Source organism: Salvelinus alpinus, chromosome 11 (assembly GCF_045679555.1).
Source record: "Salvelinus alpinus chromosome 11, SLU_Salpinus.1, whole genome shotgun sequence".
In the NCBI taxonomy this organism is placed as follows: Eukaryota; Metazoa; Chordata; class Actinopteri; order Salmoniformes; family Salmonidae; genus Salvelinus; species Salvelinus alpinus.
In genome coordinates this window covers 53,277,659-53,303,552 of record NC_092096.1, presented here as the reverse complement: position 1 = coordinate 53,303,552, position 25,894 = coordinate 53,277,659, and the positions used below count along the sequence as shown (strand labels likewise).

The 25,894-nt window shown below is 41.6% G+C and overlaps 1 long non-coding RNA gene across 1 annotated transcript; it reads right to left on the bottom strand.

The window, feature by feature from the left end:
• Positions 1–14,590: 14,590 nt before the first annotated feature.
• On the bottom strand, positions 14,591–17,544 carry LOC139533430 (uncharacterized). Its single transcript, XR_011666747.1, has 4 exons — positions 17,443–17,544; positions 16,814–16,901; positions 15,073–15,279; positions 14,591–14,897 (listed from the first exon to the last, which is right to left on the bottom strand). It is a non-coding gene; the product is annotated as an uncharacterized lncRNA (long non-coding RNA).
• Positions 17,545–25,894: the final 8,350 nt, after the last annotated feature.

Sequence of the window (25,894 nt, the reverse complement as noted above, 5' to 3'; positions counted from 1 at the left end):
AGGGGGTACCGTCAGGTTTGCTCTCTAGGTCGCCATGCTCCTGCGTCTCAGCCGGATTGACAGGTTTCCCGCGTCTCTGCAGAGGTGTCTGGTCCACTCCTGATCCCCGGGATCGTCATTTTGGTCGGCGTCCTGCGGCTGGACCCGATCATTGGGGAGGGGGTACTGTCACTTGTGCTCCCTCTCTGGCCTCTAGGTCACCAGGCTGCTCTTTATGGCACACACCTGTCACCATTGTTACGCGCACCTGCGCGCCATCAGACCCACCTGGACTCACTTCCCTGATTACCTTCCCTATATATGTCACTCCCTTTGGTTCCTTCCCCAGGCGTTATTGTTTCTGTTCCACTGTCATGTCTGTGCGTTGTTTGTGTTTCTTGTTTGGTATTTAGTTGCATTTATTTATTTAAACACTCACTCCCTGAACCTGCTTCCCGGCTCTCAGCGCACTTGTTACACACACGTCGTGACAGTGATTTAATACTTTGCAATTCAATTTGCAAAAATTTTGAAACGAGGTGGTGGCTACCCACTGGGCACACACTGGTTGTCATTTTAATGAAATTATGTGGAATAGACGTTGAATTGACGTCTGTGCCCAGCAGTTTGTATTTGTATTTATGAGGGATCCCCATTAGCTGCTGCCAAGGCTAGCTGCTGTTCCATAAGATGTATTTTTTGAGATTCTAGTGCTTGCATCAGTTACCTGATGTGGAATAGTTTTCTATGTAGTCATGGCTCTATGTAGTACTGTGCGCCTCCCATAGTTTGTTCTGGACTTGTGAAGAGACCTCTGGTGGCATGTCTTGTGGGGTATGCATTGCCGAGCTGTGTGCTAGTAGTTTAAACAGACAGCTCAGGACATTCAGCTTGTCAACACTTCTTAAAAAACAAGTAGTGATGAAGTCAATTTCTCCTCCACTTAGAGCCATGAGAGATTGTCATGCATATTATTAATGTTAGCTCCCTGTGTACTTTTAAGGGCCAGCCGTGCTGCCCTGTTCTGAGCCAATTGTAATTTTCCTAAGTCCCTCTTTGTGGCACCTGACCACAATACTGAACAGTAGTCCAGGTGCGACATAACTAGGGCCTGTAGGACCTGCCTTGTTGATAGTGTTAAGATGGCAGAGCAGTGCTTTATTATAGACAGACTTCTCCCCATTTTAGTTACTGTTGTATCAATATGTTTTGACCATGACAGTTTACAATCCAGGGTTACTCCAAGCAGTTTAGTCATCTCAACTTGCTCAATTTCCACATTATTCGTTACAAGAGTTAGTTGAGGTTTAGGGTTTAGTGAATGATTTGTCCCAAATACAATGCTTTTAGTTTTGGAAATATTTAGGAGTAACTTATCCCTTGCCACTCATTCCGAAACTAACTGCAGCTCTTTGTTAAGTGATGCAGTCATTTCAGTCGCTATAGTAGCTGAAGTTTATAGTGTTGAGTCATCCTCATACATAGACACATTGGCTTTACTCAAAGCCAGTCACATGTCGTTAGTAAAGATTGAAAATAGTAAGGGGCCTAAACAGCTGCTCTGGGGAATTCATGATTTCATTATGTTGGAGAGGCTTCCATTAAAGAACACCCTATGTGTTCTGTTAGACAGATAGCTCTTTATCCACAATATAGCAGGGGGTGTAAAGCCATAACACATACATTTTTCCAGCAGCAGGCTATGATCGATAATGTCAAAAGCCGCACTGAGGTCTAACAAAAACAGCCCCCACAATCTTTTTTATCATCAATTTCTCTCATCCAATCATCAGTCATTTCTGTGAGTTCTGTGCTTGTTGAATGTCCTTCCCTATAAGCATGCTGAAAGTCTGTTGTCAATTATTTGTTTACTGTAAAATAGCATTGTATCTGGTCAAACACCATTTTTCCCAGAAGTTTACTAAGGGTTGGTAACAGGCTGATTGGTTGGCTATTTGAGCCTGTAAAGGATGCTTTACTATTCTTGGGTAGCGGAATGACTTTTGCTTCCCTCCAGGCCTGAGGGTACACACTTTCTAGTAGCCTTAAATTGAAGATATGGCAAATTGGAGTGGCAATATCGTCCGCTATTATCCTGAAGAATTTTCCATCCAGGTCACTCCTACGCGATGCCAGCGGGCAGGTCTTGCTAAAATTATGTGAAACCACGTCGGTTGCCATGACTTGATCAGCTGCTTAGCCAACTTGTTGTAGCTTGCTTACTAACATAGCTAGCTAGTTCTACCTTTACTGACAAATAAACAGCTTGCTTAGCTTGCCCTGAAGTTGTAGACATGCTGCTCCAAAATGAAGGGGGACTGTTGTCAGAAAACAGTCTGTAGATCAGAATGTTTCTCCACAATTGCTACTAACGTTGGGGTCAGCTGAGTGCAGCAGCAGCTGAACTGACGAGAGGCTATGACTCGTGGCAGAACAGGCAGCGCTAGATGCTTCTTCATAACTCATTCATTGTCGTAAAATAATGTTGCTAAATGTATCTAGCTTATGGAGGAAACATTTGGTGTTCAGCCTTGAGTGTGTGCACTAGGTTAGCTTCCTATTCCTTTCAGTGACTGGCTTAGAGATACGTTAGCCAACTAATGGACAAATTTAAGCTAGCTTGTTGTCGTGCACGTTGTTAAACTCCAGAAATACTGCTCCGTCAAGAATCAAACTTCTTAGCTAGATGTCAAATTGAGCAACTAAGACTTCTTGAGAAAAAAAACTTCACAATCAATTACAGATGTATTGTTTTAGGTTATATTAATTTTTACTATTTGAAGGTGTAATTGGGTACATTAGACAATGTCACCTAGGTAATATTTTCTAAATTCATGGCAGCCCATTGTAGCCGGACTACTTTCGAGCTATCCCATTACCCTTTGCGAGAAATGAGACAAATCAGAGCAGGCCCACTACATTATACTGTGCTGCTCAGGTAATAGCTCTTCAGTCTTCTGAGAGGTGCTATTCTGAAGAACACGAGCAGAGTGTGAAACCATTCTGAGAGGGTTACAAGATCAGCTCTTTAAAGGAGGGCTCGGGGAGACTTAAAGTGCCTCATCTCTCCTACATTTCTCCTCTCCTCCTGACTCACCCCTCCTCTCTCCTTTCCTCCCTTCTCCTTCCCCCTACCGACTCACCCCTTCTCTCTTCTTTCCTCCCTTCTCCTGACATCCCCTCCCTTCTTTTCCCTCTCCTCCCGACTCACCCTTTTCCCTCTCCTTTCCCCCTTTCTCGTCCTCTCTCATACCCCCTCATCCTCTCCTTTCCACCCGACTCCATTTACATTTACATTTAAGTCATTTAGCAGACGCTCTTATCCAGAGCGACTTACTCCACTCCTCCCCTTATCACCTTATACTAGGAACAGTACAATATTGCAAGGACCTTGCTGACATACAGTATGTCTATGCTTTGTGAGTTTATTCTAGCTGTACTCTCCGTGACCCCCCCATTAGCCAGTTGGAGAAATCAATAGGGATCAATAACACAACAGGACGCCAGTATATGAGGCCAGTCTAGGAGGTCTGTACCTGTTTGTGAGTGATAATGAATGACAATGAAAAGCTGTGAAGGAAAGGAAGACGAGACCACCCTCCCCTCCTCTCTTCTTCCCCCTCTCTCCACTCCCTTCTTCCTTCTCCCTGCCCCTCCCTTCCCTTCCCTGTCCCCTTCGGCAGATGCAAATGTGGCATTTATACCGGTGAGATTGTGCTCTTACGCTTTTAAAGGAGGTGACATCTCCCTCTCTCCACAGCAGCCTGTGCAGGCTTTTAAACCCTACTCCTTCATCGTGTCTTACCATGGATTACACCAGGCCCTAGAGCACTGATCCCTGCTCTGCCCTCCACTTAATGGATTGTTTGCTTTAAAGCGGGGAAGGGAAGGGGACCTCTCTCTTTCACTCTCTCGTACCCATCCCTCTTGCTTTAGCTTCTCCTTTAAAGCAGAAAACATCTATTACTTTTCCTCTGTGACGATGAATGAGCTCTCTCTCTCTCACTATGCTTTTTGACTCTGGTGATAAAACGATATGCTCCTCACCTCACAATCTCCATGTCCCTCCCTCCCATTGGTCTTTTATCTCAAATTCATTCCTTTGATTACTAACACTTATTCAAGCTCATTTTAATTCAAGTAAAATGTAGCTTTATGTATTCAAATAATGTGCAGCAAAGGTAATTCCCATATAATCTATCCAATTTAATTGAGAAAGAGTTCACCCTTTCTATAGATGTGTTGTAAGAGCCCTATTGTGGGAGTGACCGAGTCTGACTGTGGCGAGACTCTAGCTAATGGACTGAAGCTACATGTTTGGATGCATGAAGCCATCTTGGCGTTTGCAAACTTTAGGTGGCAGAGTTTAGGAGAGCGCGCACAAGCACAAACACACAGGCCTGGGGGCAAGTGATTAGAAGGATGAACAACTGGCACTCTATTCATACAGCCACTCAGATCGTTTTTGATATAGAATTGGTACAATCTCCAAGCCTTTACCTCCTTAATTACATGCTAAATATTATGCTTGACTCGGACAAGACAAGGTTGCCGATAACTATTTCATACTTTGCAAAGAAATGTATTCTTGTGCATTGGGAAAATGAAAACCCACCCGCTTTTCACTTGTGGGTAAAAGAAGTTGCAGGTGTTTTTCCATTCGAAAAATTGAAAATGGACTTAAGAGTATAGCGGTTCCACATTCTTGAAACTACGGGCTCCTTTACTGTCTTTATTGGGGAAAAGATTTTAAAAGGTGTTGGGCATCCTGAGACCCAGCGAGTATCCTTGCTTCATAGAAAGAGAGGGAAAGGAAATAATAATAATAATAGTAATAATAATAAGAATTGTACTAGTTGATCTGGAAAAGCTCTGAAAATATAACTGTTTTATGAAAATGTATCTGCTGCTAAATGCATTAGCTAACTGCATTTGCTGCTGATAATGGTACCTGTTGCTATTTGCTATTTGATTTAGTTTGACTTATATATGTATGTTATCTTTATATTATTATTATAATTCTTTTTTGGGGGTCTTTATAATTGTCTGGGGAAAAAATCATTTAAAAAGTATAATAATAAAAGGATAAACAACAGAGAGTGAACTGTTCATCTCCCTGTCCTCCTCCTACTCCTCCCTCCTTCTCTGCCCCAGCCTGGATTGCCAGCAGTGGAATTAATTAGCTGATGACATACATAACATTGGCTTCAAAGCACTTCAAGGCATTTTCTTAATAACAGGCTGCTGTGTAACTCCTTCCGATGATCATGAATGTCGAGCCAACCGCATTCAGCTGCAGTCCTCTAACACTCAGACCTGGGTTCAATTACTATTTGAAATGATTTCAAGTACATTATCTGTGCTTGATTGAGCTTGCCTGGCTTAATGGACTAATAGAAAAGTTCAAAAACTGTAAATCCCACCCACCTGGCACTCCAGGTAGCCTAAGCAAACATTTCAAGTATTTGAAAGATTTCAAATAGTAACTGAACCCAGATCCGCTACCAGGTCAAGCACACTATGGGTAGCATCCGAAATGGCATCCTATTCCCTATGTAGTACACTACTTTTAACTAGGGCCCATAGCGGAACATTTTGGACTGGGCCTAGACATTGCATGGCCCTGCTCAAAAGTAGTGCACTATGGAAAAGGGTGCCATTTCAAACTCAGCATAGCCATTCTTATAGCATGATTGTCATCTGAGAGGTCCCTATAGAGCCGTAGGTTGATAAGTTGATGACCCATCAGTTAAGTGATCCTGCATGTCAAGATTCAGTATAAAGAGTAGTGTAACATCTCTACCTCTAAATTATGACTGACTAACTGTCTGTGAGTGACAGGATTGAATGATGATGATGGATAGTATAGGTCCCAAACTGGTTATTATTATGGACGACATCTGAAAAGGTGAATAGGCTACTTTGTAATCAGAACACATGCAGGCTAATGTGCCATCATATATACAGTATATATACACTACCGGTCAAAAGTTTTAGAACACCTACTCATTCAAGGGTTTTTCTTTCTTTTTACTGTTTTATACATTGTAGAATAATAGTGAAGACATCCAAACTATGAAATAACACATATGGAATCATGTAGTAACCAAAAAATGGTTAAACAAATCTAAATATATTTGAGATTCTTCAAATAGCCACCCTTTGCCTTGATGACAGCTTTGCACACTCTTCTCATTCTCTCAACCAGCTTCACCTGGAATGCTTTTCCAACAGTCTTGAAGGAGTTCCCACATATGCTGAGCACTTGTTGGCTGCTTTTCTTTCACTCTGCGGTCCAACTCATCCCAAATCATCTCAATTTGGTTGAGGTCGGGGGATTGTGGAGGCCAGGTCATCTGATGGAGCACTCTATCACTCTCCTTCTTGGTAAAATAGCCCTTACACAGCCTGGAGGTGTGTTGGGTCATTGTCCTGTTGAAAAACAAATGACAGTCCTACTAAACCCAATCCAGATGGGATGGCGTATCGCTGCAGAATGCTGTGGTAGCCATGCTGGTTAAGTGTGCCTTGAATTCTAAATAAATCAGACAGTGTTACCAGCAAAGCACCCCCACACCATAACACCTCCTCCTCCATGCTTCACAGTGGGAAATACACATGTGGAGATCATCCGTTCACCCACACCATGTCTCACAAAGACAAGGCGGTTGGAACCAAAAATCTCCAATCTCCAACCGGTCTAATGTCCATTGCTCATGTTTCTTGGCCCAAGCAAGTCGCTTCTTATTATTGGTGTCCTTTAGTAGTGGTTTCTTTGCAGCAGTATAACCATGAAGCCCTGATTCACACAGTCTCCTCTGAACAGTTGATGTTGAGATGTGTCTGTTACTTGAACTCTGTGAAAAATGTATTTGGGCTGCAATTTCTGAGGCTGGTAACTCTAATGAACTTATCCTCTGCAGCAGAGGTAACTCTGGGTCTTCCATTCCTGTGGCGGTCCTCATGAGAGCCAGTTTCATCATAGTGCTTGATGATTTTTGCAACTGCACTTGAAGAAACTTTCAACGTTTTTGAAATGTTCCTTATTGACTGACCTTCATGACTTAAAGTGATGGACTGTTGTTTCTCTTTGCTTATTTGATCTGTTATTGCCATAATATTTACTTGGTCTTTCACCATATAGGGCTATCTTATGTATACCCCCCTTACCTTGTCACAACACAACTGATTGGCTCAAACACATTGAGAAGGAAAGAAATTCCACAAATTAACTTTTAAGAAGGCACACCTGTTAATTGAAATTAATTCCAGGTGACTACCTTATGAAGCTGGTTGAGAGAATGCCAAAAGTGTGCAAAGCTGTCAAGGCAAAGGGTGGCTATTTGAAGAATCTCTAATATAAAATATATTTAGATTTGTTTAACACTTTTTTGGTTACTACATGATTCCATATGTGTTATTTCATAGTTTTGATGTCTTCACTATTATCCTACAATGTAGAAAATAGTAAAAACAAAGAACAACCCTTGAATGAGTAGGTGTTCTAAAACTTTTGACAGGTAGTGTGTATATATATATATTTTTTTTCTCCCTCCCCTCAGTTGTCCTATGTAAGTGGACAGCCTTTTTTGAATGACAAGCTATATGCCAAAGATGGACAGGACTAGGACAGACACTGATAATTGGCATCATCATCTAGGCTACTTAGTTCAGCCGATGCCACGATGAAAGAGAGATAATGTAGTAGACTATTATTGTAGCCTGCTCCCTGTTTGCCAAAGGGACGCAGACTGAGAAAGTATTATTTCCTGAACTACTTATTTTAGTTACATCTCGGTGTCTGGGGTTCGGAAACCACGGCCCCAGGACGCTCGCCGAGGGTGCCCGCCTGCGTCCTAGAACTTGAAGCGTAGGCTACATTTACTATGCATCCGAGCGCTAAGAAGACCTGACACAGCTGGCTGCATTTGCTGCTTCGCGCATAAGCGATCTGAAAACGCAGTGCTATTTTCGTTGTTGTTAATTTGATCCGTGTTAGGACCTCGGTTCACAGTTCGGTCAGCCTTCCCTGATACTATTTTCCCGTTTGTTTCAGTAAAGGTTCTCCCGTCACATCGCATTTAGGTCGAGGAGCCCGTGAACTGTGAATGCACCGTGCGCAGGGACATGGGTTGCGCAGAGGTGCCTGCCTTGCTTTGCGCGCTGGGTCCTTGGCTCCGTCGAATTCAAGTGATTCCATGTTCTATTTAGAAACGTTTTCCTTTCTTGTTATAAAACTGTAGGGATTAATGTAAAAAAAATAATACTTAGTTAATTAGTTACCAGATTAAGTAGAAATTTGAAAATAATAATAACCCAAATAAAATTGAATTATGTTTTGTTTTATTAATATTAACATAATGTTTAGTCAAAGTGCAACTAAAGTGAGATTATATGTTTATTCAAATATATTGTCACAAAGCATAGCATATCCTACACAAATCGGCGTGCATGCAACAAGACGAAAAGGCAATTCATCTCAGCACTCTAAAATCACTTTTATTAAAGTCTAAACTAATTTTAGAAATTTGAAAAGCTTATACATTTTTCTATTTAAAAACATAATAACAATGAATAATGTTCTATTGTTATTACTATTTAAGTTACCTGTTTTTCTGCAGTTATGTCCGATGGGCCGTCAACAAGTTTGGTCAGCATTTATTGTGCCTGCCTGCTCGCGTGCGGTTGTGCGCATTCTAGGACGAATTTAGGCTAGAGTCTCGTGGCAAACCATTGAGTAGTGCGCAGTTCTGATAATTTCATTCTCCTATTTTCCTCTGTTGTCATTAATTATTCAAATGTAACCCTATGTTCAAATGAGAAAAATAATGGAATTTTTATTCACCTCAAAGGGAGCATGCAAAATAGGCCTACCTGGTAAATAAATATGTATTGCGTTAATTTCATAGGCTATGAAAACGGGATTTTATTGCATATGAAATTTAATTGTACAGTATTACAATAGCCAAATTAATTATACAATTCTATTACAGTTTTACAGTTTTAATATTAGGCCTACCTATTTCAAATTGTGTATAGGGAGAATATCTGTAGGTAACCTATGGGTTATCTCTTTGCACCGTGGATTTGCTCAAACATTTTCAAAAATACGTTGTTGTTCAGGCGTTGTACTATTATTTAGACTATTATAATGAAATATATATTAATTACCGGTTTACATTATATTTACAGGCATACATCTTAGATCAATTTACTCTTGTTACAGGAAAACAAAACAGTTTATTTAGTAGGGTGACATTTCTTATAATTGTAAAAGCACAATGCAATCCCAAATTTGAAGCAACACAAAATAATTGTTTTAACCAGTTTTTACCCGTTTTTTCTGATTGAGATTAAATATGGAGATATTTTACAATTGAGATCTGGAGGTAATGTGGGCATATTTAATGTATTTTAATGATGGTATAGTCTATAATTACATTTTTCTTTACAGAGCTTCCTCGCACAAGTACACTAGACCATTATATTATAGGCCTACTGGACATGCGGTTCACGCGAGGAGAATGTCATGCGCCGAGGACAGAATACAAGAGACAGATATGATGTTTGGCACTAAAATTCCATGGCACTTTTCCCCTTTAAACAGCCGATGGCAGTTGACCTAAAAAGGTTAAACAGAGGCTAGCACGTGTTGTTACACCACAGCAGAATTAGGTCATACTAAGTTCATGGAGAATGATACATTTCATAAGCGCATTTTTATAGCCTACATTTCCAAAACATTTAGGCTAGGGGAGGGTGAGTTTGCACATCGAAGAGATGAAAACATATTTTGATGTTAGGTTCACTAAATTCACATTCATGGCGACAGGCGTAGTCACTATTCATGCGTCAGTCTTTCCTATTTTTATCAGACCTCGGTCTTATGTGATGGAATAACGAGGGCAACAGCACACAGGCTACATTGTACAGCACAACAAACACACACACACACACACTCGGTCGAAAGGGTTGCTACCCTCCACATGTTTTTAATCACAAGAAAGATCCTCAATTAAATGTTCTTACTTATAACAAGACAAACAATGCTTTTGGCCTTTTATCAAATAATGCAGACAAAGGCATATTGCCTTCCACCTCTACTGGAATTCATCCTTATCATTTTATTCCAAAAGGGAACGGATAATTAACTCAACAACAGCACAGACTATTGAGCATACAGACCGGAAATACATTCACCCTTCCCCATTTCGCCAGCAGACGAATGAATAAAACCTATTTCAAAATGTTGTGAAAACAACAGTAACAGACCATGTGCGCGAGAGGATTGCGATTAGAGCAGTGCGCAGGGAGAGCGAGTGAGCAAGCACCGGGCCAGCGTCAGTGCGTGCCCATGCATGTTTTCCGTCAGAGCGCATCATCTGCACCAGTTTGAAATATAAAGCCTCATGTAGCCGTGGTTGCTGGCGTTCTCTCTCTCAGATTCAGTTTCAGATAAACTCAAGACCAGACCACGGGCGGCAGTTGCCATGGCATCGGCAGCATATTTCTAGCGCTCTCTCTTTTCCTGTTTGATGCCGTGTGAACTCTTGACCTCGCTGTTAAAAATCCCCAGTAATGGATATGGTTTCATGAGCAGGATATGGACTATATTACTATTTTCCCAGCACACCATGTCACTGTGTACATTTTCCACGAGATCTCGTTCCAAGCATGGTGGGATGATAGCAATAGGCCTATTAGCCTACTACTTCAACTATAGGATAGGCCTATATATTCAAGCAGGCATTGAATAGGCCTATGTGTTTAAGCTACAGAGAAAATAACCTGAAGACCATTGTGTCAGCAAGCTCACGGTACACTCTCAAATTGACTTGACTAGGCTATAGCTCTGCTCTTCTCTGCATTACACTCCTGTTCTGCACACTGTGTATATAGGGCCTAATTAGTCTATTTTCACTGGGACCATGTGTTGTGAAATCACTCATGAAAATCCACTGTTGTGGAGGATTGAGCTAAGGGGGCACTCACTGCCAAAAGCCATTTCTGCCCTGGCTGGCTGGAGCCCCAAGCCTCCAAGCCTCTTACTCTGCACCAGTCTATAGGCTAGGCAGTAGGCTACAAACTCAGGCCTGCTGCCACCGATACATCAAACAAACACAACCAGAGCAGACACACTCTAATCCGCTCGTCACGGCCTAGCCAACGAGCCAATGAGATTCCTCTCCCTCCCTCTCTGCTAGCCTCTTGTATTTGCCTCTGGTCCGTTTTACTCATCTCTGCTCGCCCCCTGTGTTTTCTCTCTGTCTCCCTCCTCTCTATCTGTCTCCCTCTCTCTCTATCTTCCCTATCTTCTCTCTCTCTCTGCTCCCTCCCTCCCTCTCACTGCATCCCCTCTCTCCATCTATTTCTCTACCACTTTTATACACCCCATCTACTCTACTCAATACCTAAGTAAAGGAAAACAGTCGTTACAGGCCAGGCCAGACAAGAGTGACTTCATTATACATACATAATCAATGTTTAATCTCCTCTCCTGAAACTGGCGTTGCTCTTCGCACTCTCTGCACAACCATGATATTTTCATCCCGGTAATCGAGATAAAACCAAATTTAATAACTTTCCCTTCCATAACCTGCAAAAAAAGAGAGAAAACATTCATATGGTATCAGACAGTGCCAGATGCCTCTTTCAGAATTTGGATTTTTTTCGGTAACACCTGGGGATATTTGAAGAGTACCTACATAACACATTCATAACCCATACATAATACATTCATAACCCATACATAACACATTCATAACCCATACATAACACATTCATAACCCATACATAACACATTCATAAGCAGCACTCTGCAATACACTACGGCAATACACTCTTGTCACCCTTCTAGAATATTCGAAAGTTCTAAGATTCTGGCTTGGATACTCCTCAATCAACATCCCTACATTACCTGCAGATAAAAGTAACATTTTCAACACATATTTTGTTAATGTTTGGAGGAACCTTTTTACAGTTACATATAGAATTACTTGCAGAGTAAATCTTGTATAGGTTTGAGGTAAATCTGTGTGCTCTCTCTGTGAGTATGTGTGTGTGTGTGTGTGTGTGTGTGTGTGTGTGTGTGTGTGTGTGTGTGTGTGTGTGTGTGTGTGTGTGTGTGTACAAGTGCGTCCATACATGTGTGTGCTGCGTGCGTGTGCGTCCATGCGCGTGTGTGCGTATGTGTGTGTGTGTGTGTGCCTTCATGCATGTGTGTGTGTGCGTATGTGTGTGTCTATCTATCTAATTCTCTGTCAGTCTGTCATCGGGATTTGCGTTGCAAAGCGCTGTGCAGAGCTGCATAACTCTTTATGTAAGGAGGTCTCAGATGGGGTGAGAGGGTCAGAAGAGGATGGGATCAGCCCAGTGTTTGGACTTGTTTGTGCGTGTGTGTGTGTGAGAGAGGGCGAGAAAGAACGAGAGAAAAGCTGAGGAGATTGAGACAAATACACCAAAATGGGATGCATTCAGCCAGGGACGCAACTTCACTGGGGACGTTTTTTTTATCAGTACAATGTGATACAGAAAAAAAGCAACCGTGTGCTTGAGGACCATGTAGACGCCTCCAAGCGGTCGAGTAGACTGTTTGGAGTGTCCAGCCGGCTGGATTTAGGACAGTGCGGACACCACTGAGCGGGCTGATAGGCTGTGTGAAGGCATAGCTTCTGGAAGGCTGGCTGGACCAGCACGGGAGAGTTGAGCATAGTTCAGTGTGTATGTGTTGCGCTTTTTCACCGAGTTGTAAAAGCAAGCAAGCAGAGCAGAAACTGTCTACTCTTTAGTTGACTGATGTAGCTGACAAGGTAACTGCAGTTTAACTTAACATAAAAAACGAAACTAGTATTTATGCGCAGTGCTGAGCTAGTATTGTAACTGACGTGTAATGTTTTATCCCCTCTCAACTGAGATGAATGAATTAGCTATGCTAGCTAGTAGCTACCACAGCCAGGTCAGCTCTAGCCTCTAGCTACCTGTCAGATAGCGATATGAGGTGGCTATTATTACTATCTAACAGCTGTTGTTTGTATGGACATGTTTTGTAGCCTTTGTTTCGTACAGTTTCAACAGAGAGCTGACCAAAAGTTGGCAAATGTTAGCTATTCTTTTTGCCTCAATCACACTAGACGTGAATCAAACGATGAAGCCATCGGCCAAATGATTGAAGATTGATATTGTGCCATTTTTTCAGTGCAATGTGAATTTTATTAGTCAGTATGGCTATGTAACGTTATTGATCTGTCAGTTTCCCGAGTTAATTCTCTACTTTTCACACTGACAAAGTAATAAGCAGTTCTAAAGTTACAGGCTTCACTGTCATGGTGCACAGTAGAGGTCTGTGTCGGATTTCTTCATCCCGCTCCTGCCCGACTTCCACCCGGTACCGCAAGAACTGGTCCCAAACCCAAGCACAGTCCCGCAATGTTATTTTAGGCGTATGTGACACAGCCCACTTGCCAGCCATGGTCCCAGGAATTTTGCGCCCTATAGGTGATATCAAATGTGCAAAAATCATTTAAGAAATATGTTAAATTACCAGAGATTCTCACATGGCCTTATATTAAGCTATCTGTATTACTGGGCTGAATTAGCCAATATGCTAGATGTAGTTTGAAGAGAGCAGAGTTGGAGAGATGTACACTTTCTCTTGAGATATTTTTATAGCTGTCACGTTCCTGACCTGTTTTCTGTTGTTTTGTATGTGTGTGATGGTCAGGGCGTGAGTTTTGGGTGGGCATTCTATGTTGTGTGTTTCTATGTTGGTTTAGGGTTGCCTGGTATGGCTCTTAATTAGAGGCAGGTGTTTTGCGTTCCTCTAATTAAGAGTCATATTTAGGTAGGTTGTTTCACTGTGTTCGTTGTGGGTGGTTGTTACCTGTCTCTGTGTTTGTGTTCTGCACCAGATAGGTCTGTATCGGTTTTTGTCACGTTTGTTATTTTGGTAGTTGTTTGTAGTGTTCACTGTTCTTTAATTAAACATGTTTAACACTAACTGCGCTGCATTTTGGTCCTCTCCTTCACCCCTGGAAGAAAACCTTTACAATAGCCTACAGGATAAATATGGGTGATCAATATTTAGGCCTTTCTAGACAATGTAGTAAACTATAGCCTAATCATAGGCCTATTTAGGAAGTACATTTCCTTGGAAAGATAACTGCCCCATGCTAAAGCCTACTCTATTTAATTGAGACCACACGTGCACCTGATTGCGCAGGTATGGCTACTGAACTTGAAGCAGCAAGAATGATGACAGCGACCCTTGCTAAATTTTGCATAGGCCAATAGGATATAGTCTATCTTTTAGGGGGACAATTTGCAGGCCGAGACAAATAAATGGGTAATCAATACTTATTGAAAATGAAAAGGTGCAACGCTCGCTCACCATAGTAGACTAACCTATGTATTTATTTACAGACACTAGTAAACAATAGTACAATCATATTTAAGTTAATTTCATATTTAAGTTAACTGCCACGGGATTCTCCGCCCATGTAGGCCGCCTACTCTATTTCAATGAGACCGCACATACTGGCCGCACTTGAACTCTCACGCCCAACTAGGAGAGGTAGGCTACTGAAGTTGAAGCAGTGAATTCTGAGTGTGTGAATAATGTGAAAAATATGTGCTTTTAATACAATAGGTAGGCTCACGCATACAAAGCAGAAAGAGGACCGTTTCCAAATAATCTGCGGGACAACAAAAATACAATATTTTCATCCCAAAGTCGGCTGTCTGTCTCCCGCCTGCAGAACCTGCTGCAATGATCTCTGTCAGGACCTTCAGGCATCCCACGGGAATGCAGCCCTCTAGTGCACAGTCAGTACACAACACTGTGCTCATCATGTCTTAGAAGGATCAGATTGTGACATGGGTCCCAGCAGGGTCAGACAGCCAGGGAAGACCAGTCTACGGAGCTTAGGGGAATTTTGCAGTATATTAACAACATCATTGAATTATATAAAGTTTCATCTTGAATTGACGGCTAGGCCTACAGTAGCTACATGACAGCAGCTTAAGCTTAACGCTACAGTCTGGGATCTGGCAATAATGTATAAATTTACAACAAGGTAATTGTTTGTCATGCCTCACCTTAGAAGGATCAGATGGTGACAAGGGTCTCAACAGGGTCAGGCAGCCAGAGAAGACCAGTCTGTGATGGAGCTGAGGTGAATTTTTGCAGATACAACCACCTTATTCTCTCTGCGCAGTAAACACTGGACAAGCCAGATGCCATTTTAAGCCAGTCTGACAAACCTCCAAAGTTGATTTCCAAACTGTATCAAAGGTTGATAGAGGCTTTTCCCGATGACACATCACATGTAAAACAAAGGTGTGAGGAAGACCTGCTAGAAGCTATTGATGATGATGAATGGATACAGATGTGTTTGAATGCCCAGTCAGGTTCATATCATCTCAGACATAAATTACTGCAGTTTAAGACCATCCATAGAACGTACTATATGCCAGTGAAACTGACTGTCACGCACTCAGAAATGTTATTCCTCTGCTGGAGGTGTAAAACACAAAAAGGGGACATATTTGCATATGTTATGGTCTTGTGAAGGCTGGCTGAAATCTGTCAATGAGAATGTTCTTTTATCTCAGCAAGTCTACAGATTCTCCCTGTTTCTGTTTGCTTGGAAATGTTAATACTGGAGACTGTTGTCTCTCTCCTGTGTAGCCAAGCATTTATAGTGACTAAGAAATGCATTGCCATTAATTGGAAGGTTGGTTATCCTCCCACAATGTCAAGTTATGTATCACTAGCTTTGATTTATTACCAGCTTAAGGGTATACGGGGCAATTTTCATAAGGTCTGGATGGCTTAAATGGATTACAGTATGACTAAAGGAGTCTGTATTGAAAACATGCCCACGCCAGGGGACATACCTATTTAGGAAATCCCTAGCTGTTGGGCTGCTCAGTCCTGGCCCTGGGGGTCTACCGTCCTGTGAGTTGTCACTGGCCTAACACACCCAAAACCAATAATGAATGTTTTACTAAGATCCTAAAGCTGAATTGGGTGTGTTGGGTTGGGGCGCTGCAGGGTGGTGGACCCCTAGGGACAGGTCGGGGCGACCCAGCTATATTGTGTGCAAGTAAAAAGAGCTCTATACTACTATTAGGCCTATGAGATTAAATATATGGAGGATTTGCTGTTTCTGTGTGTTTTTTTGGTTGTGATTTTTTGTTTCTAAACCTTTTCACTTGGGAAGTAAAAAAATGAAAGGTGGGAACTGGGAAGGAACTTCTGTTGGGAGACAGTTTAGTTATTGACTAGGCTGGTAGGGGTATGGCATGCAGGTGGCTCGGGCTGGCTGGTCGGTCTGGCTGACATTTGATATAGAGAATAAAGACAATCGAAAGTCTTTATATTTTTTGAAGACTTGTACATTTGTTAGGCTATTGGTTAAAGGTGCAACACAATATTACTTTTTGAATTACATTTTATCTCGTTCAGTGTTATTAATCACTTAAACATATGTAATAATAATCTCTTACCTAGCTTGATGACTGTGGACATTTTTGCTTACTTTTTGTTCTAAATAGATATGGCATATTGGATTGGGTAAAAATGCAGGGAATCAGCTTTAGATGCCCAGGTTATGCCAGGTTATGTCCCCCCCCCACTTCTAAAACCAAAGATGCGCCCCTGCATTCAGCCATGCACAGCTAAAAGGGACAAACATAAATGGGGAAATAAATTATGCACACATTTTTTTTTAAACGGGAAGAGAGAAATAGAAATAGAGGGCATGAGATAGAGAGGGATGAGAGAGATGAGAGAGGGATGCATACAGATATCTGGAATGAGAACGGTTATAGATACCAATGTCTTTGATTCTTGATCCAGCCTGACATTGACGGAAGCGATGATCTGAACTGTGAATCGCAATGCTTGCCTGCCTGGCTTTGACCTGTGAACAGTACAAACAGTATATGAAACACCTTCAAATACTTTAGTGGCGCTTGATTGGGCTTGCCTGGCGTAATGTAACCAATTGAATAGTCCCCTAAAAGTGCAAATCAATCCTGTCTATCTGACACTCCAGAATAAGCTCAATCAAACACTCACAAAAGTAATTTGAAAGAAAATAATTATAATTTGAACCCAGGGAGGTCTCATGCATTCTTCCCTCCCCCCTCTTTCCTCCCCATTTCCCCTGTCTCTATCTCTTTCTCCACAGGGTTAGGGTCATGGCACCCCAGGCGTTTACGTAGAAGGACATGTGAGTTTTGTTGACCTCTCTATCTATCCGTCCGTCCCTTATCTTCCCTTTGTTTCAAGTTTTAATGTCACATGCACAAGTACAGTGAAATGCTTTTCTTGCAAGATCTAACTCAAACAATGCAGTAATCAAGAACAATGTAATACTAAAAATAACAAGGTAGAACAAAAACACATATAAAAACATATTAAAATAAGAAATAAGAAGAACACGATAGAATAATTCCTACCGTTCTTCCTACTTTCCTTCCTCCCTTCCTTCCTCCGCCCCAGAGCTCCCTGTCAAGGCTCCGCAGTGGTCTACGGCGATGACGTTGTTCGTTCTTTCGTTCATTCGTTCATTCGAGGAAAGCACCTTGAACTCAGCAACCACCCCGGCGGTCATGCTCGTCACGTTGCGTAACTCCCCCCCCCCCCCCCCTCCCCACCTGACCTCTCCGTGAACCGTTGCATCGCCGCCGGGGGTGACGCTAAACCGTCCCGTTCAGGAGGCAAAGAAGACAGAAGAGCAACAGCGCCTCACCCCTGTCTCCTTCTTCTTCTTCTAAAATCTATATCATAAATCTAAGCAGGCAGACGGCTGAGGATACAACTTTCGTGGTGTATAGGGGTTTGGGTTGACAAACAGGGAAATATGCATGGTCATAGCCTATAGTGGCACTGTATAGGACAGTGTACTTCATGTCCCAAAATATACAGAACAAAAATATCAACGCAACATGTAATGCGTTGGTCCTATGTTTCATGAGCTGAAATAAAAGATAACAGAAATGTGTCAATACGCACAAAAAGCTTATTTTGCACACACATTTGTTAATATCCCTGTCAGTGAGAATTTCTCTTTTGCCAAACTAATCCATCCAACTGACAGGTGTGGCATATCAAGAAGCTGATTTTAAAAACATGATCATTACACAGGTGCACCTTGTGCTGGGGACAATAAAAGGCCACTCTAAAATGTGCAGTTTTGTCACACAACACAATGCCACTAATGTCTCTAGTTTTGAGGGAGTGTGCATTTGGCATGCAGGAATGTCCACCAGAGCTGTTGCTAGACAATTGAATGTTCAGTTCTCTACCATAAACTGCTTCCAACGTCATTTTAGAGAATTTGGCCGTACGTCCAACCGGCCTCACAACCGCAGACAACGTGTAACCACGCCAGCCCAGGACCTCTACATCCTGCTTTTTCACCTGCGGGATCATCTGAGACCAGCCACCAGGACAGCTGATGAAACTGTGGGTTTGCACATCCAAAGATTTTCTGGGTTATGGGCAGGCATAATTTTATTGATGGCAATTTGAATACCACAGAAATACCGTGACAAGATCCTGAGGCCCATTGTCGTGCCATTCCCTTCATCCGCCGCCATAACCTCATGTTTCAGCATGATAATGCATGGCCCCATGTTGCAAGGATCTGTACACAATTCCTGGAAACTGAAAATGTCCCAGTTCTTCCATGGCCTGCATACTCACCAGACAAGTCACCCATTGAGCATGTTTGGGATGCTCTGGATCGATGTGTACGACAGCGTGTTCCAGTTCCAGCCAATATTCAGCAACTTTGCACAGCCATTGAAGAGGAGTTGGACAACATTCAACAGGCCACAATCAACAGCCTGATCAACTCTATGTGAAGGAGATGTGTCACGCTGCATGAGGCAAATGGTGGTCACACCAGATACTGACTGGTTTTCTGTTCCACTCCACTACCTTTTTTTTTAACGGTATCTGTGACCAACATATAGATATTTGTATTCCCAGTCATGTGAAATCCATAGATTAGGGCCTAATGATTTTATTTAAATTGACAGATTTCCTTATATGAACTGTAACTCAGTAAAATCTTTGAAATTGTTGCATGTTGCGTTTATATTTTTGTTCGGTGTACATATATATATATATTTTTTAATGGAAACTTCTACGTCATCTCAATACAAGAATACGTACATACATTTTTTTCATTGTGTAGGGCTTTTCAAAGAATCTCAAAGCACGTAAAAAGTGAAATAACAAACACAACATTTTAATGGTGGAGATTAAAAGCCTCGGGTCAGTTTAGGATGAAATGGAGGCTGTTTGGGCTGGAAATGCAGTGGAGGTTCAGTGGAGGGGGCATCAATGGAAAAGCCAAAGCTCTTTAACAGCGCACTACACCTGGTTCACTCCATTGGTGCCCCTTCTCTGGCACTGGTCCTCCATTGCCAGGAACGTAACACCCACCTGGGTGATGCCGTGGCTGCTGAAAAGCGCACAAAGAGCCACCACATCTTGGCAGTGGTTAGGAGCATTCCCTGTACAGTGCCTGAACTTCCTTGGTTACCTCTGGACACAGCATGCAGTCCTTGGTTTAATACTTCCAAACATATTATTTGAAGCCAAACAGCCAGCTAGCTAGCTATCAAGCCAAAATATAGACTTTTCATCACGATCCTGCAACTCTGAGAGTCAAGACCACAGGACATAATGAGCAAACCCTAGAGCAGCCTAACACCCAAAAAAATCAATAAAAAATGTAACAAAACACCCTTAAAAATACTAAAAATATGGACAATATTTACAGAAGAATGAACAGAAGTGGAGAATAAAATGAAATAAAATGTGTTGAATAAATGTATTTTCGATTCAAGAACAAGCAGAACAAATATTTTCAAGAGCGAAGAGAGAGGGGTTGGAGATTTCATTTCACTATGACACCATCTTTTGGACAACAGCGGTCACTGCATTTCAGAGCGTGAAGCCCAACAGAAAAATCTCCTCCAATCCTTTTCATGTATCTATTCCAAAATGCACTACTCATATGTTGACTAAAAACAAATGGAGCTTTGCAATCAGCTCAAACCAATCCAATAGTTACAATTTGACATGAATGAGGCTAGCAAACAATAGCACAGCAGGATTTGAACACTCTCTCCAACCAGTATATCCACAAAGACAAATCCAGACAAATGTAGCTTTTCATAGTAAAATGCCTGCTATATTTTTAGATGACTAGAGTATCATTTCCCTCTGATTTTGATGCATTGCTGTGTGCTGTATTGGATATGAATGTACAGTACGGTATTTGATTTGGAACCTGTTCTGACAGATGCTTGCCCACACACGGTCTCCCCAACCCACCCCCTCCGCCCCCTCTCGGGCCTTTTAGCCAATGGGAGCTAGGCAGACCCTCTGGGGTGTGTCTCATTAGCTAGATTCCAGGACCTGGATCTGGCCCACTGCATGCGCTCAGTCGGAAGAGATGCGGTCCAGAGGGGCCGGCATCATCTGCTTCCTCTCCTGTTGGAGAGGAGAGGAGTGGGAAGAGAAGAAAGGTCTGTTTATTCATACCTGAATATTACAGTCTCTCTCTCTCTCTCTCTCGCTCTCTCTCTCTCTCGCTCTCTCTCTCCTAATGACCCTGTCTCTGTCTCTCTGTCTCTCTCCCAATGACCCTTTCTATCTCTCCTCCTCTGTCTCCTGTCTCCTCTTCTGTCCAATTTGCTGCTGTGCTAAGGATATTACTGTGATACACCAGTATTGCTTGTTTTGGGTTTGGATCCATATGTTAAATTGATATTGTGGATGCTCTGTTCTGAGCTATGAGACAGGACCAAACCTAAGACCTGGTAGGGGAGGAGAGAAGAGAGAGAGGAGAGAAGAGCGATGATAAGAGAGGGCTGGGTGGGTGGGTTTAAATAGTCATGCAGAAAGCTGCCTGTAGCCCAAGCCAAGCAAGCTCCCTTATTCAGAGATGCTCTTTGGGGATGATGGTAGAGGGGAGGGGGAGACGGGGTAGAGAGGGAGGAGATAAGCCCCCCTCCTCATGGTCCATCAGCTCTCGTACCCCCATGACCAGTCTCGTACCCCCTCTGGTCTGACCAGTCTCTCATCCCCTTCCACTATACACGTCTCTCTACCTCTCTACCTCCAATGCCCAATCTCTCATCTTTCCTTCCACTATACTAACCTCTATCTCTTCTTCCAATGCTTTCAAAACAAGATATAATCAATTACCCCAAAAATGTAGTGAGAGAGAATGTAAAAGAATGCTAGCTTGCCACTACCTTTTCCTGCTAGCTTGCCACTACCTTTTCCTGCTAGCTTGCCACTACCTTTTCCTGCTAGCTTGCCACTACCTTTTCCTGCTAGCTTGCCACCACCTTTTCCTGCTTTACTGCCCGCTACAGATCTCCCATCTTCCCTTCTAGCAGAATGTTAGCTTGCCACTACCTCCACAATCCAAAAGGCTTTCAAAATCAGGCATATAATCAATTGCTGAAAACATTTATTTTTATCAAAATCCGCCATCTGTTCTTTATCATTGAGCATCCAATAAACATGTGTAGGCTTTACTATCTGTCTGTCATGTACAGTAAGTTACTTTTTCCATTATTCAAACTAGTGGGTTGTTTGTGTGCATTTTCATGAATAGAAATCAACCAAGCCATTAACTCCTGTTTTAACAAAGCCATAGGAGTCGTCCCAAATGGCACCCTATTCCCTACATAATGCATTACTTTTGACCAGACCCCTATCAGGTATGTGTACACTGATGTGAGTAGATGGATATACAGGATGACCCGTGGAATGTGAATGGGACCTTTGTCCCACTACATTAACATCACGACTGTGTCCAAAATGGCACCCTGTTCCCTATATAGTGCGCTTCTTCCCATAGGGCCCTGGTTAAAAGTAGTGTACTGTAAAGGGAGTAGGGTGCCATTTGGAATGAAGCCCATGAGAGTGACCCTGAATGGAGAGAGGGCAGTGGGAAAGCGATATGATATGATTTGATACAGTGCAATGGGGTTTTATCACATAACATGATTCACTATTATGATGAGGTAAAAAAATTAAAATAAAAGAATGTTGGTACAAAACGATAGTACTATTAGACTATGGTTCTGATGGTTCTAAAATGCAATCAAAGCAAATTTGTGGCATAAAGTTCCATGGTAGCGTAGCCATGGTTTTGGAATAACAAATATTTTATATATGTCTGATGCTTTTCTTACACTGTAAAACCATTAAACATGTGACACATTTAGAACCTACATGTCAGTGTTTAAAACTTAGATTTGCTAATAAGTTTTTGCTAGATTTGCTAATAAACAAGATTAAACATGATTGTCAGCTTTTTCCAGTCAGTTTCCAACCAGGAGAACACCTACAGTATGTTGAGTATGCCAAACATTAGGAACACCTTCCTAATATTGAGTTGCCCAATCATCATTTATTCAAAATATTATTTTAATTAAATCTGGAAATTTGAGTTACAGAATGGTGACAGCGGTTCCTGCTATGCTAAGCTACTGTAGCATCAGACGTTTTTTTTTCTGACCAAGGCCATGAACTACCAACGCGTGACTCTGCTATCCCACGTTGGCGGTGAGTGGACTTTAAATGACACAAAGTGGACATTTGGAAAGACACAAGCATCGTTTTCACCGCACATTTCACATTTGCAAGTTTAGTGCGCAATTACAGTAGGCGGCCTACAGGCCATTAGATACATCCATTGCAATTGGACATTGAAAGAGGAGTGGGGAGATGAGGACAAACCATATCTCTTTTTTATAGTCAATAAGTGCTTGATAAAAAAAAATAACACTCTGAAAGATAGTTGCCCCCTGCAGCGATGTTCAAACACATTGTCAAAATGGACTTCTTTGAGAGAGCATTTCACACATCCAGTCCTCGCTCAATGACAGACCGATGGCATTGTATAATGATTGGTTACAGAAATGGCAACATTCGCAGCAGCGACAAGTCAATCATTCCACAATTACCATTGAGTGTTTGGCTCTCCTAGAGGTCTGTGAGCTAGAAAAGCTGTTTGCTTTCATATTTTTGTACTACATTTTAGTAATTTAGCAGAGGCACTTATCCAGAACAACTTACAGCAGTGAGTGGATACATTTTTGTATTTTTTTCCCCAAACTGGTCCCCCATGGGAATCAAACCCACAACCCTGGCCTTGCAAGCACCATGCTTTACCAACTGATCCACATGTCTTTTAAGTTGATATGAAACATTGCCATGAGGTATGGGGGGACATTTCCCCTCCAAAATTCAGAACAGGTCGATTCGTCCCCTCCAGTAATTTCTTTAAAATCTCAAATAAATATTATAGCATACGAACACATAAGCAATGGCAAAATGTGAATAATTGCTGGAAATTTGCTTTACCGGTCGACTTTAGGCACGGAAAACGGTCCAACTCCTCTTTCTCAATTTTCCAACTGAAATGCGGTGTGCCTTTCCTGGCTCATCTACTGTATGTGTAATTCTGGTCATATGCGCCGCGACCGACATAGATAGCTCGTTAACTAAGCTAGCCACTTGTAGCTAGCCAGTAACTCCTCCAGTATGTGTTGATGTCATTGCACAGGATTTGTTTTTGGACAGAAGCGGTAGAGATCGGTAAGAAATGGCACTCCTCTAGCCAAATATCTTATTCATCCATTATATATTTTTTAAGCATTAAATTACCTTGTATGATGGTGCATTGATCAGTTATACCGTTTAAAGACCTTATTTTTATATTTTTGCCCAAAGACGATCTTTAACATACAGTAGCTGTCCAATGTTTCCAGCTTTGAAATAAGAAATATGGCCTATAATTAATGACAATATGAGTTACATAGTTTTCCTTCCAAAAAGCAGCTTTTCTGTGTTGGAATGGTGTTGTTATACCCAAACAACAGAATGGTGTGGGCGTTGTCGTGGAAATTCATACTGAGAGAGACTGTTATTTCTTCAAACAATCATCTTTATTTAATATCATTTAATTATTGCAATAATGAGGGGGGTCGACCCCACACCCTTGAGTGTTGGACCGAGTAACATAACCTTTACACAAATACAGAGTACTATATATAGCTGACACAAAAAATTCTTCGTCATGTTTGGTTCCACCCCTCCCATGCAGACCAAGGAGCATCATAAGCCACTCTGGGTTCATCCAGTCATTATCTCCACAGGGTTGTTGTCTTCACCCCACCTTGGCTTAGTTTCCCAGTTGCAAGGATGATTTTGAGACAATGAGGGATTGTTCTACTCCTAAACTATCTCTAGTAAAACACATTCTTGTATATGTAATGCAGTCTTTAACTCATTTGTCAGCTCAAGCCATCTCTAGTGACCATACGCCCAGATTAGCTGCAAGGAACTAGAGTGGTATTCTTTTTGTGGGTATTTTCTTAAAACTGCATCGTTGGTTAAGGGCTTGTAGGTAAGCATTTCACTGTAAGGTTGTATTACCTGTTGTATTAAGGCACATGTGACAAACACAATTTGATTTGATTTGAAAAACACAGACACTAGTAAGACAGAAATGTCTTACTATTAGTTAAATATTAATTGTTAACCGTTAATATCAAATAAATCAGGTAAATTCGTAATTTGTCTGTCACAGCGTATACCGGTCATAAAAAATATTCAAGCGAGTAGACTGCTGATTGGCCAGCTCATCCTCCTCAGAAGGATGACATCATCCTCTATGAGAAAATAGCAATCCTTTTTTTAAACGGTCTGTTTGAAATACAAGTTTGAGGTGTTTTTTAATGTATTATTTGTATTTATTTATGCTTTGGCCACAAATATGAGTATAGGATGAGTCAACAAAATTATAGGGGGCATGAGTTAACAGAATATTAACTTTTAAAAGTTATATTTTCACTGGATAGTTACTTTTAAACTGCAAAAAATTTCCTCAGACTCATGGCAAAATGTGTTGAAATGCAGAAATGTCGCTGTTTCCCCCCCAAATTTTTTTATTGAGGGGCCTTCCTGTTATCCTTACACTTATATTGTGTTTTCAAAATACCCCTCCATATACCCCTCAAATACCCCCAAGCGAGGAATAATAAGTCATGTCAAACTGTGTAGAATTGCAGGAAATGCGTTTTAAAATGTAAAAACAAAACAAATCTGGGGGAGGACCCCATGGACCCTCCATCTACCATTCGTCCCTCCCAATATCTACACCTTAATTTCGCCCTTGGTATACAAGCTTGACGCTTTTAAAGCCATATAGACTATAACCCACTCATCTAGAATCATATTTTACCTGTCAACCGCAGAGCTGTCTCTGGTGAGATTCCCTGCGGCAATACTTAGCTCCCCTACCCTCCTAGCAATGAAATATAGGTCAGCAATCTTCATAAAGACACATTTAGATTTTATGAAAGGCTGGCTAATGCCCACCGACAAATATCTACTTTTATTTCTGTGAAAACACCATGGCAAAATGTGTTCTGATAAAGATGAATGTAGCTCACACGTTTTAGGCCTATTATACGTGTCGGTAAATACTGCTACAGTTCCTTGTTCTCTTCAACACAGAGAAGCACAGTTGAATAAAATCTCAAAAGATGAATTGCAACAATTCAGTAATATTTAATCATTCACATTTTACAAGAATGGGATTAGTTTTTCCTGTTTATCTTCTATTTTTTTTATAAATGTGCCTGTTTTCACAAAGCATCTCAGTGTAGGAGTGTTGATCTAGGATCAGTTTTATCTTTTAAATCTCCATGAATAAGATTGCATGGACAAGGAGGGGACCTAATCCTAGATCAGCACTCCAACTCTGCGATACTGTGGATACGGGCCCTGGCCCACTATGACCCTGTATACATTAGCCTACTTCATATTTCACTTATGATGTCTTCATTAAACGTACTGGTGCTTGGA